Below are 12605 nucleotides of genomic sequence, written 5' to 3' on the forward strand. Positions count from 1 at the left end.
CAATGTATGTATACTGAAATGCATTCACTTTAAGTTTACCACTTAATAAGCTTTGAAAAATATATGTACCCATATAACCACTAGTGATGATATAGAAAATTTGCATGATCTTAAAGTTTCACTCAAACCACTTTTGCCTAATATGAATTTTGATGTTATAAGCATTAGGATATCACATTATATATTTGAAAACATTAATTTTAATTTCATTGAAACTAGTACAAATTTTAATGTTTAGGGGTTTGGGAAGCGTTAACAAGAGAAGATTATAGATTATTTCAAAAAGAAAACTTCACTGATTATTTACAAAGGGAGACAAAATAATTTAATATATCTATGGAAATCATTTTCTGATTCCTAGAGGTTACTATTTGAGGAGTTTTTATAAAGTGTGATTATTATTTTGGCTTTGTATTAGGAAGATAAATATTTTTACAGACTATAAAATGTAGGGGTTATTTATAATTATACCTACCTTGACGTAAGGGGAAATAGAAGCTGAGCCATATTTTCGGGATTTGTTGACTAAGTGGCAGGTTAGTTTTGATGTTCTTATTTTCTCACTTGAGTTTTGTAGATATTAAATTCATTTGCCTATTTTTTCCAATCATTTTTACTATTTTAATTAGCTCATTTTTAATAAAAGAAACATAGTATAATGGAAAATTGGAGAAATGTAGTGCAGGAAGAAAATAATGCCACTACCCTACTACAAACACTGTATGTTATTTTTGTGTTCTTTCCCAATCTTCTTAAATGTAAATATAATACTCAAAATAACTTCTAAATTTAATTGCTTGCCCCTTATTGCATGCTATTTACTATGAAAAAATAGAATTGCCTAATATAACATACGATGTAATCATGATACTTTGCTTATCAGAAACACAAATTCACACATGCCTATACAACAGTGTGCATGACCCTTTGCAATATGCATATACAACACTTGGCCCTCTGGATTTGACTATCTGTGTTCCAATTTTGGCATTGCCATTTTCCTATGACCTTCAGTCAGTTTACAGAGTGTTCTACACTTCACCTCAATTTCTTCCTCTGAAAATTGAAACAGTGTTAGTACAAAACTCTATGAATTATCAATAAAACTAAAAGAGATAATAAAGGTAAAATTAGTAGCATTCTGTAAAGCACTTACCCATTGTTTAATAAAAGTTAACTATTATATAACTTACCTTGAGAATTTTTGCTAATTAAAGCATCTTTAATATAGCATTATTCTTAAGTGTCTTCATCATGTTCTAATTACATTCAAGCTGATAATTCAAAAGCATAGAAGTTAAAATCATTTTAAACATCAGAACAATTGATACATTTAAAGGTTCTATGCATCAGTATACTGAACTAAGTAATAGACCACACTATATCAAAAAATGTATCATTCCATGTCCAAGTAAATTTTGAATTTACTTTCTTACAAAAAATTATGTTGTGATCTATTACTTCAGAGCATAAATAATTTCAAGATTCAGATTAAAGACAAACATGAAAAAATATTGGCAATTTCTCATAAGTGATAGAGTCACACCATTTTTAAGTGGAAATATTTTGTAATCCTGATTACAACCTGCTTCCAGAGAGCTTCCATCTTTTGACAAGAGGACCCTGCAGTATTCAAGGGTGAAGTAAAAAATTATCCTTATAAAAATATAGTTAATTTCTTAATTATATGGGGGAAATAATTTTAAGAGGCATGAGTGAAAACATAAACATTGGGTAAGACTAACAGTATCTCAGTTATTTACTGAGTTTTAATTTGCTCTCTGAATATTTTGAAATTTTGACGTTAAAGTGATTTTGTATTAAATAACATAAATAAGTACAGTCAAATAATTCAAGTTCCAGTCAGGTAATTTATAATTTTCTTAGAAATCCACAAAACCATTAGATAAATTCAGTTTAAAATGTATTGTGACTTTTATTTTCATATAAGATGGAGTAGAAGGATTTACTTCTCCATCTGGAACATGAAGAAAATCAACCAAAGTATATCCTAAAACATTATCAAACAAGTGATAATTTTTTTTTAATCAGCCAAAGAAAAGAGACATTGCCTAAAGGAACAAAAACAAGGGAGACAGCAGATTTCTTATTGAAACTATGTGAGAAGAAACTAAGAAAGCACATGAAGACTGGTAAAATGAAAACGTAAGTTTTAGACTTCTATAGCTAGAAAATGAGTATATCAAAGTGAAGATAAAGCATTTTTCAAAATTCAAAAGCTAGGAAATTTCATTCAAAAGCTAGGAATACAATAAATGTCAAAGAAAATTCTTCACTTAAAGGAAATATCTAAAACTGTAAACACATAGGCAAACATATGTGTTATTTCTTATTTGTATTTTTTAAATCACTGTGTAACATACAGAATAAAATGAATCATATGGCTTATAAAGTATATAGAAGCTAGGTCTTTGCAATACTAATATGAGTACAAAATTTTAAGGTTTTTGTATAGTTTATACAAGCAATACTCAACTGGAACTTAAAGTTTTAAAATATTTGAAATAGCATACAAATATAAATGATTTTGAAATCAGGCTGAAAAAAATTATAAAAATACCAGAACATTAACATAGTAACTACAAAGCATCCACGAATAAGTGGAGAGCTTATGCTACATATATGGATTGGAGAACTGTGTATTGTTAAGATGTTAACATTTTTTTTTCTCAACTTAATCTACAGATTCAACACAATTCCAGTGAAAACTCAACCAGTTTATTTTTATAGAAACTGATACATGACTTTAAAATTTATATAGAAATACAAAGGACATTTAGTAGCCAAAACAACTTTGAAAAAGTATAATAAGTTGGAAAACTAACATTATCTGATTGCAAGGTTTGTTATTAAGCTACAGGCATGAAGACAGTATAGACTAAAGTTAGACAAATGTACAAATGGAACTTAGAAGAGAGTCTAGAAATACATCCAGGCTTATATGGAAAAATGACTTTTGGGGAGTGGTGACATGACAATTCAATGATGAAAGAATAGTCTTGTCAACGAACAATGCTGAAATAACTGGATAGCTATATACAAAAATATTAACTCTATTTATATCTCATATATATGCAAAAATTAATTTGAAATAAATTTTGAACTTAAGTATAAAATCTAAAGCTATAAAAAATTTAGAAGTCAATAGAGAAGATAATTTTTATGACCTTTAGCAAGACACAAAAATCTTAACTTGTGTCACAAACAGCACAATCCATAAAAAAGAAAACATAACTCATAAGTCTTCAAAATTAAAAATTTTTGATGTTCCAAAGATGTTCTTAAGAAAAATAAAAGTCAAGCCAGAGACTATCATAAACTATCTACAAAGCACATATCACATAAATGTCTTGGATCCCCAGTATGTAAAAATCTCACGAAAATGAGTAAAAGGAAGCAAATGACCAAATTTCTAAAAATGCAAAAATTTTGAAGAGATATTTCATCAGAAAAAGGCATACACATGCCAAAAAGCACATTAAAAGATTCTTAAAATTACTAGCATTAAGGCAATGGAAATTAAAAAAGAAAATAATAAAAAAGTACTAAACATTTTTTTAGAAGAATAGAAAGTAAAAAGATTGACCACAGAAGAGTTCACAAGGATGTGGACAACCTGGAACTGTCATGTACTCCCCATAGAATATAAAATCATTCAACCACTTTGGAAAATACTTTGCCTTTTTCTTAAAAAGTTATTTATATAACATATGAAAGGAAAACATTTTTTCCATACAAAATTGTTAATGAATGTTCATAGCAACTTTATTTATAATAGCTAAGAAATAAAATTAATCCCAAATCCATCATTTGTTGAATATATAAATACATTGGAATATTAATATGACAATACTACTCAGTAATTAAAGGAATGAATTTTGTTATATGCTATAACATGAATAAATCTCAAAATAAAGCTGAGAAAAAGAAGCAATATTTAAAAATAAATAATACTGTACTTATACACATTCATGTAAAATACTTAAAAAGGAAAAACAATTTATAATGTTAGAAAGGAAATCAAGAACATCTGGAAACATGTTTGGTTCTGAAGGGGAAAGAGAAAAAAATTATGTAGAGACATAAGACAACTTCTGAGGTTCATGGCTATGTTCACTGTCTTAGTAGTGGCAATGATTTCACAGGTGTGTTTATATGTTAAAATGTATCAAATTGCATAATGTTAATATGTCTAGTTTATGCCAGTTATACCTGAATAAAACTGTTACATATAACTTAAGAAAAAAAAGGATAGTAAATTTTGGGCCAATTGACAATACCCCCAAATAAGGTGTATTGCAGTAATCACTTGTGTAATTTTCCCCATGCACATGATATTTGGAAATAAACATTTCTCTTATTAATCTGCCTTAATTGTGACTCGATCTTTCAGTAAAAAGGGCAAGTTTCCCCTCACCCCTACAGTTTTCAGGAAAGCAGGATCTCAAAACCTCTCTTCTCTCCTGAAAACCATAACGAGGAAGATTGGAACTCCAATCGGCTGGAAATGTGGTTGAGATATTTTACTTACTAGTTGGCCTCCCAGTTTTCCTCTCTGTTGAGCAGATGATAAAAGATGATTGTCCTTTCCAAATTTAAATTTTTTTTTTTTTTTTTTGAGACAGAGCCTCAAGCTATCCCCCTGGGTAGAGTGCCGTGGCATTACAGCTCACAGCAACCTCCAACTCCTGGGCTCAAGCGAGTCTCCTGCCTCCGCCTCCCAAGTAGCTGGGACCACAGGCGCCCGCCACAACGCCAGGCTATTTTTTGGTTGCAGCTGTCATTGTTGTTTGGCGGTCCGGGCTGGGGATTCGAACCCGCCACCTTAGGTGTACATGGCTGGTGCCTTAGCTGGTTGAGCTATAGGCGCCGAGCCTCCAAATTTAAATTAATGACAGAAAAGTTTTCATGGGTGACTAGTCACGTGAGTGACTCTGGTAATGGTATATTTGTTAGTACTTTGTGGTGTATGAATATTCATCTTGTTTGATTCCATCTCCTCTCAGAAATGGCTTCTACTGTTGTTAATTGACTGCTGTTCTTGTTTTGTCAGTTGTGTTTCTGTGTCATTTTGTCATAAAGAGGTTGACCATAGTATGGAACTCTGGCCAGGCTTCCCAACACCCACTCCTTCCAACCTGCCCTGCATACTACCAGTCAGTTACACGGTTCTGACTAGTCAGGTGTCTTTTGAGAAAAACGTTCTTGTAGGTCCCTGAAATAAGAACCAAATGAAGAAACTTGTCTTGTTTTCAAGTCCCTGAGTTTGCCTCTTGGCTGAGTGGGAACTCTCTCCTCAGTCTCTGCCATCCAGAGGGTGAGTTTTGTTGGAAACATGTCTGATGGCCAGTCAGAAAAGATGGGGACTCCTAGACAGGAGCAGCAGCATGCTATTTGCACCAAATGTCACAAACTCTAGTGGAAGTCTTTGTGTTAAAATGTCCTACCTTCTCTGTTTTTATCTTCTCTATTTCTGAGAATGAAGTTTTGGGAATCTTGGAAATGGTCTTTTCTATGAAGAGGCATTGGGCCTTCTCTGTGCCCTCTTCAGGTTAACCCGGAAAATGATCACCTGGGGGTTCTATAAAGAGGCATTGGAATAAATATACCATTGATATTGGTGGATCCTTTAAATGAAATATTTTAAAATAAATTTTAGAGATCACTTATTCAGAACAATTGCCATATGTGTACTAATAGAGATAAAAAAAATGATGTGTTAATTAATTTTATCAATTTGGGACATGTTTTGCTAGTAAAGGTATACAGAAATACATCCAAAGAAGCATCACAAACCACGCTGAAGATAATGAAATGTATGACCTCGTTCTGTAAATAAACTTTCATTAGAAAATCACAATACCAAAAGGTATATTGAAGAGTTGTAATGTTAGGAACCAGCTCCCTCAGTTTCTTTTCTTTCTTTCTTTCTTTTTTTTTTTAATTTGCACTTGGTATTAGTTAAAAGGGTAAAATGAAAATAAAAAAGGAGATGCCAGAATATTAATAATTGTGAAAGTTAAATGTCCCCAGGTATTGTACTATAATTCTTAGAAATTATGTTGTACATTTTTACCTTACATATTGTATCATGAATTATATAATAATTTATCAAATTAGTCATTTTGAGAATGATGTAAAACAGTTTAGTATAATGGAAAAATCCTGGATTAGGGGACTTATCAATGTAAACTATACAACTTTGGATATAATAGTTAATCTTTCAGATTTTTCTTTCCTCCTCTATAAATTTAGAGTATTAAACATGTCTGGAAAGACCAGGATATTTCAAATATAAATGTACAAATTATAATTTTTATTTTTAAATCAGGTTAACCTATGTGTTTGTGTGTTTGTGCATGTACTCATGTGTACATATGCTCCCAAATGCTTCTTTTAGTTTGACTATGAAGATTAAGACTGAAGCAGACTCTAAAGGCCAGCTGTCAGTCACTTTAGAGCTAAAATGAAATAATAATTACAGTAAATATCTTCTGTCTTCAGTTAGTGCTAAATATTCAGATTATATAGAATCCACTCCATATGGGAAAATGAATCTTTTACAATGTTTTATATTCAATATACAAGTTGAATAATCTTTTTTAATGAAAACAGCAGCAAACCCTACATATTTAATAGTTTATAAATATGAATGCATTGTAAAAATACTAAAGACATTAAAAATTGGATGTCAGAGCACATTACTTTCACTTTCAAAATAATATTTCATGTATATTTTTCCTTTCTGAAAAGGAAATCATATTATTTCTTAAAAAGTAAACAGCTGTTCAATGGCTGGAGGATAATCTGTAGGTTTGTTCTTATCTTTAAGGAGCTATTCCCATCAGAAAGCACTCAGCTCACAGGATGGTGTAGCTTCCACCTGCTGTGACTGGAATAAAGAAGAATAAGATTTGAATAACTCCCTCTAATTTGCTCAAAATGATTTCTCAAATAAAAAGAATTTTAGAAATGACATGAAGTAATTTTCCTGTTGGGTGTCAATCTGAGGGGTCTCAGCTCTGAACTAAAAGAGAATGTAGTTCATGCCCTTTTACTTCCATCGTTCTTACATTCTTAAATTTCCACATTAGAGTTTACTAAATGGATTTAATTTATTTTCAAAACAATCCTTAATTAATATAAAATTATTTTATATTTTAAAACCACTCAGACTGTTTCCTGTTAATGGGGCTCTTTTATGTGGGCACCATGATTGACAATGTATTACATGACACTTAGGCAAGCCCAGGCACATACTCAAGGCTCCTAATGAAGGTCTCTGACATTCTTCATACCCAATGTTTGTTACCTGCAAGTATCACCTGCCACTCCCCCTAAAAAGTATGTATATCTGTGAGGACTCAGATAAAGATCTAAGTAATATCAATAAATTTGACACAATACTTATTTGTTCTTTATCCCAGTGTTGGGTTACAAGGCAGATAACTTTATGGGTGAAACTCAGCCTTTTTTGTCTCTATGAGACACATATATGATAGAAAATGTAGCTAATATGAAAATCAGATTGTGAATGTGACCCAGTACCATGCAATAAATTAGAGTTGTGCTAATGAAGCAAAGATCAGCTCATAAGCCCGAAAGTTATGATTTGGTGTTCTTTTTCTACTTTCTACGTGTGCCTTTCCCCCCTCCGTTTTTAGGGTTCTTTAGTGAGGTAGTAGAGACGAGTGGAGAGATGTGTCTTTATGAAGTACTGAGGAAAATGTTTTGAAGTGTGTTTAGTTCGTGAAAAAGCTTGTCCCTCTTCCCTTTGCCAAAGCAAACTGCAATACTAATTAACATAAGACATGTAGAAAGGTTGTAAGATTCTTCTAAGGAAGGGAAATATCTAACATTGTCGACTGGGCTTATATAACATAGACTACAGAGGTGGCCACTGGTCATCTTTGCACATCCTACATATTTAGGGACATCACTATTAAGTAGGTATTTGGAATTCTGTGTTTTGTTCTTCGGAAAGTCCCACACCACTTCTCAAAAGAAGGTACCGTTGGGCAGTGCCTGGGTTCAAAGGGGTAGGGCACTGGCCCCATATACTGGAGGCAGCAGGTTCAAACCCAGCCCTGGCCAAAAAAAGAAAAAAAAAAAAAGAAGGTACCATTATGGGAAAGAATTTGTCCTTAGATGATACTGAACTTACAGGCAACTTGCAGAAACTGAAGTTTTGAGGTGCAATTTTTATCACTTGAGGAATTTCATGATACATCACCAGCAATATTATCAGGATCTCACCCTTTGTTTTCTTTCCCATCATCCTCTTCCATCAGCATCCTGACTTCTAACCTTGCAGGTTATGCTTGCTCGCTCATGTACTTCAAATAAATAGTATCAAATTGTGTCAAGATCTCCAAGAGGACCTTCCAGAAGGACTCACAACTCAGAAGCTATTTATACTCACAGTCACATCTACTACAGCAAGTACATAAAGATTAAAATCAGCAAAGGAATAAAAGTGGATGGGGCAAGGTCAAGAAGAAGACATGAGACAAGCTTCTAAGTGATCCTTTCTAGTGGAGTTACATGGGCACACATAATTCCTCTCAGAATATTGAGTGACCACATGTGCAAATTGGTATCAACCAAGGAAGCTCACCGGAGCCTTGATGTCCAGAGTTTCTAGTAGAGTCAGTAATGACAATATGATGGCTTTCAGCTATTTAAAAAAAAGGCATGCGTTATAAGTCACACTATTCAGATAAACTTATCTGGTCACACTAATACATCATAGCTATATATTTATATTTAGCTAGATAATTGATCTTGACATATTTCAGTTTGGCCTTCCAGATATATCCTCTGGATTTTATTTTTATTTATTTATTTTTTTAGAGACAAAGTCTCACTTTGTCGCTCTCGGTAGAGTGCTGTGGAGTCATAGCACACAGCAACTCTCAGCTCTTGGGCTTAGGAGATTCTCTTGCCTCAGCCTCCTGAGTAGCTGGGACTATAGGTGCTCGGCTATTTTTGTTGTTGCAGTTTGGCAGGGGTCGGATTTGAACCCACTACCCTCGGTATATGGGGCCAGCGCCCTACTCACTGAGCCACAGGCACCATCCCTATCCTTTGGTTTTGAATTGTGTTGTAGTATACTTATAGATTAATTTAGGGTGATTTGACAGCTTTACAATATTGATTGTTCAATTTCCAGCCATAAATACAGTATAAATCTCTCCTTATTGAGAACTTTTATTTCCTTTTTTATGTGATTACAAAAGATCCTGTTGATGTCTAGTTTGTTAAGATTTAAAAAATCATAAATGTTTAATTTTGTCACAAGCTATTTCTGTATCCAAAAGATACTTATATATTCTCTTTTCTATGTGAGTGTAGCAGATTACCTTGATTTATTTTGAAATAGTAAATCATTCTTTCATAGTTAGAGTAAAACCCATTTGGTTGTAATAGATTATTCTTTTACATATTACAGTATTTGATTCACTAATATTTTATTAAGAATTGTTTAACATATGTTTGTGAGAGACTTTTGACTGTAATTTTCTTGCCATTGAAATCCTCAGTAGTATAGGAATCAAAGTTATATTGACCTCGTAAAAAGAGTTAGAGAATATTTTTTGGAATAGTTTGTGGATGAGTTTGTGCAAGATCGCTGTCATTTCTTCCTCAAATGTTTGGAACAAAATCACCTGTGAGTCATTTGGGAGTGGTATTTAAAAAATTTTTTTACAAATAATATCTCTACTAGATAAGGCACTATTAGATCTGCTATTCATTCTTCTATCAGTTGGGGAAATTTCACTCTTTAAGGAATTTGTTTCCTTTTCCAACTAGTTCATGTCGTTTGCCAGGAAAAGATAACTAATGATAAAAATAACTATGTTAAAATGGAAATATTATGCCTTTTTTTAACTTAGGAGTCAATTTAAAAATTAAAAACTTTTTAATTTTCATTATCATTAAGTTTATAAGTAAATTTATTCACCAAATCTAAGGTCAATGGAGGGCATGACCTAATCCTTAGAATGTCTTTGTTGTGAAATCAAGTTTATTCTTTCATTTATATATATTTTTTCTTCCTACTTGGAAGGTTTAACTTTATCCTACAATTACAAAGGAATTGTCTATCTTTTGCCACAATAACAGTCTTTTATAAAACCAGTAGAAGCCAATGTTTAATTTCATTGAAATTTTTCATAATATCAGATCAACAATTCAGAAATATAATTTAAACAGGAGAATAAAAAGATAATTGTAAGAAAGTAAACAATTCATCATGGATATTTCAGGTTCAGGCAATAACTTTTAAGAAATAAAATGTGGGCCAGGCCCAGTGGCTCACACTTATAATTCACTCTGAAAAGCCAAGGCAGGTAGATTGCCTGAGCTCACGTGTTCAAGACCAGCCTAAGCAAGAAGAAGACCCTGTCTCTAAAAATAGCTGGGCGTTGCAGCAGTCACATATAGTCCCAGCTACTCAGGAGGCTGAGACAAGAGAATCACTTGAGTTGAAGAGTGTGAGGTTGCTGTGAGCTATGACATCATAGCACTCTACAGAGAGAGAAAAAGTGAGACTCTATCTAAAAAAAAAAAGAAAGAAAATGTAGCTTATTAAAATGTTTGCCTCTTTTGTTGGTTTCGTACTATGTTGCTGTGGATGGAAAGAAAGTGATCTTTATGACTTTTCCATATTTTAGTGGAAATATGAATACCTATCATATCATCTATATTATATGAATCAGTAGATTGATAAAATATATTACATCTAAAAGTAAACGCTAACTCTCTGAATTTATTCATATTATATTTATTAGAAATCAATAGCTTTGGGTTAAGAAAGTTTGAGTTAAGATAAATACTCTTTTATATGTAAGTGCTATGGTCTATTCCTGTCTCTCCCCCTCCCCATTCATATATTGAAACCTAATTCTCACTGTGTAAAAGTGTTGGGAGAGTAAGCCACTGGGAGGTAATTAGGTCATGAGGGTGAAAGCCCCACAAGTGCAATTAGAGCTCTTCTAAAAATGGTCTCAGAGACCATTTCCACTCTGTGAGGACATGAGGAGAAGACTGCTACCTCTGAACCAGGAGCAGGCCCTCGCCAGAAACCGAATCTGCCCACACCTTTATCTAGGTCTTCCCAGGCTCCAGAACTATGAAAAGTAAACTTCTGTTGTTTATAAGCCATTCAATCTGTTATGCTATTACAGCAGCTCAAATTGATTAAAAAAATTAGATCATCTACTTCTATCATTTTTTAAATAATTTTCTGGTAGTATACCTCCAGGTGAATCTGTTGGCTGTTAGTGATATGAATGGGTAAAACATGAGAAAAATAAGAAAAGACAGAAACTAGAGCCAAGGTCTATGCCAACTGCTATAAAACTAGAAGTTTTTACAAGTACAACTATTCTTCCAAAGAAACCAATAATTCATTTTTTAATTAAACAGAACAAGTTGATAAAAAGAATTGTTTTGAATATTAAATTCCTGTTTCCTCTGTAGTCTCAGTGAGTATACTTTGCTAATAAGTGTTTGTGTTTAAAAATAAAAAGATTGTCAAACTACTTAAAAATAATTGAGCATTAAAATTATTGATATGGAAAAATAATTGAGCATTAAAAGTATTGATATGGAATACATTTTCATGAGTGTAAAGAAAAATTAAGAGCAAGTTGGAAAAACGTGGCAAAGAATCCAAATAGCAATGTACTATAAGGAGGACAAACATTCAAATGATGTCACTGCAAGAAAGATATAAAGAAATAAAGATTTAAATAGAAAGATTTCATTTCCACTTATCATTAGTATATGTGGTAGGGTTGTCTGTTTTTATGATAGTATTTTGGGGGAGGTGTAGAGTCTCACTCTAGTGCTGTGACAAGAGTGCGGCGGCATCATAGCTCACAGCAACCTTAGTTCTTGGGCTGAAGTGATCCTCTTGCCTCAGGTTTTTATTTTGAGATGACATGGAGTCTGGCTTTTTTCACTCAGGCAGGTCTCAAACTCTTGAGCTCAAGTGATCTGTCCATCTTCAGCCTTCCAGGGCGCTAGGATTATAGGTGTGAGCCACTGTCCCTGGCCTTATAGTATCTTGAGAGTATAACAAAACAACACTCTTATAAACTGCTAGGAGAAATATAAATTCATCTTCCAAACCTTCAAAATTTACCTAGCCAGTAATTACTTGCACTAAATTTTGTTCAAGATGAAGAATAAAAGGTTCATGCTTAGATTTATTCGCAAGAATAATATTTCACAGTGTTATTTAGGAAGTACAGGGAAACAATGTAAAGTCCGATGTGGACAACCAATTAAATAAAATGAAATAAATAGAATTTTGACTAAAAGTTTAAGGAAAAGCTCTTATGATATTTTATGTAAAAAATGATTATATATACACTGTGTGTATACACAAACACATATGTATGACCAAAAATATATGCAAAACACAAAGCTGCATGCAGGTTTCACTATACACACATACACGCACATGCAGTCTGTCTGGAGATTTCTGATAGTGTCTTACAGATAAATTTTTAGAGGTGTAGCTTTTGAATCAGATCATAGGTACATTTTTAAAGATATTGATGCTTATTGCAAAT

Source organism: Otolemur garnettii, unplaced genomic scaffold (assembly GCF_000181295.1).
Source record: "Otolemur garnettii isolate 467f Iridium unplaced genomic scaffold, OtoGar3 scaffold00005, whole genome shotgun sequence".
Taxonomy (NCBI): domain Eukaryota; kingdom Metazoa; phylum Chordata; class Mammalia; order Primates; family Galagidae; genus Otolemur; species Otolemur garnettii.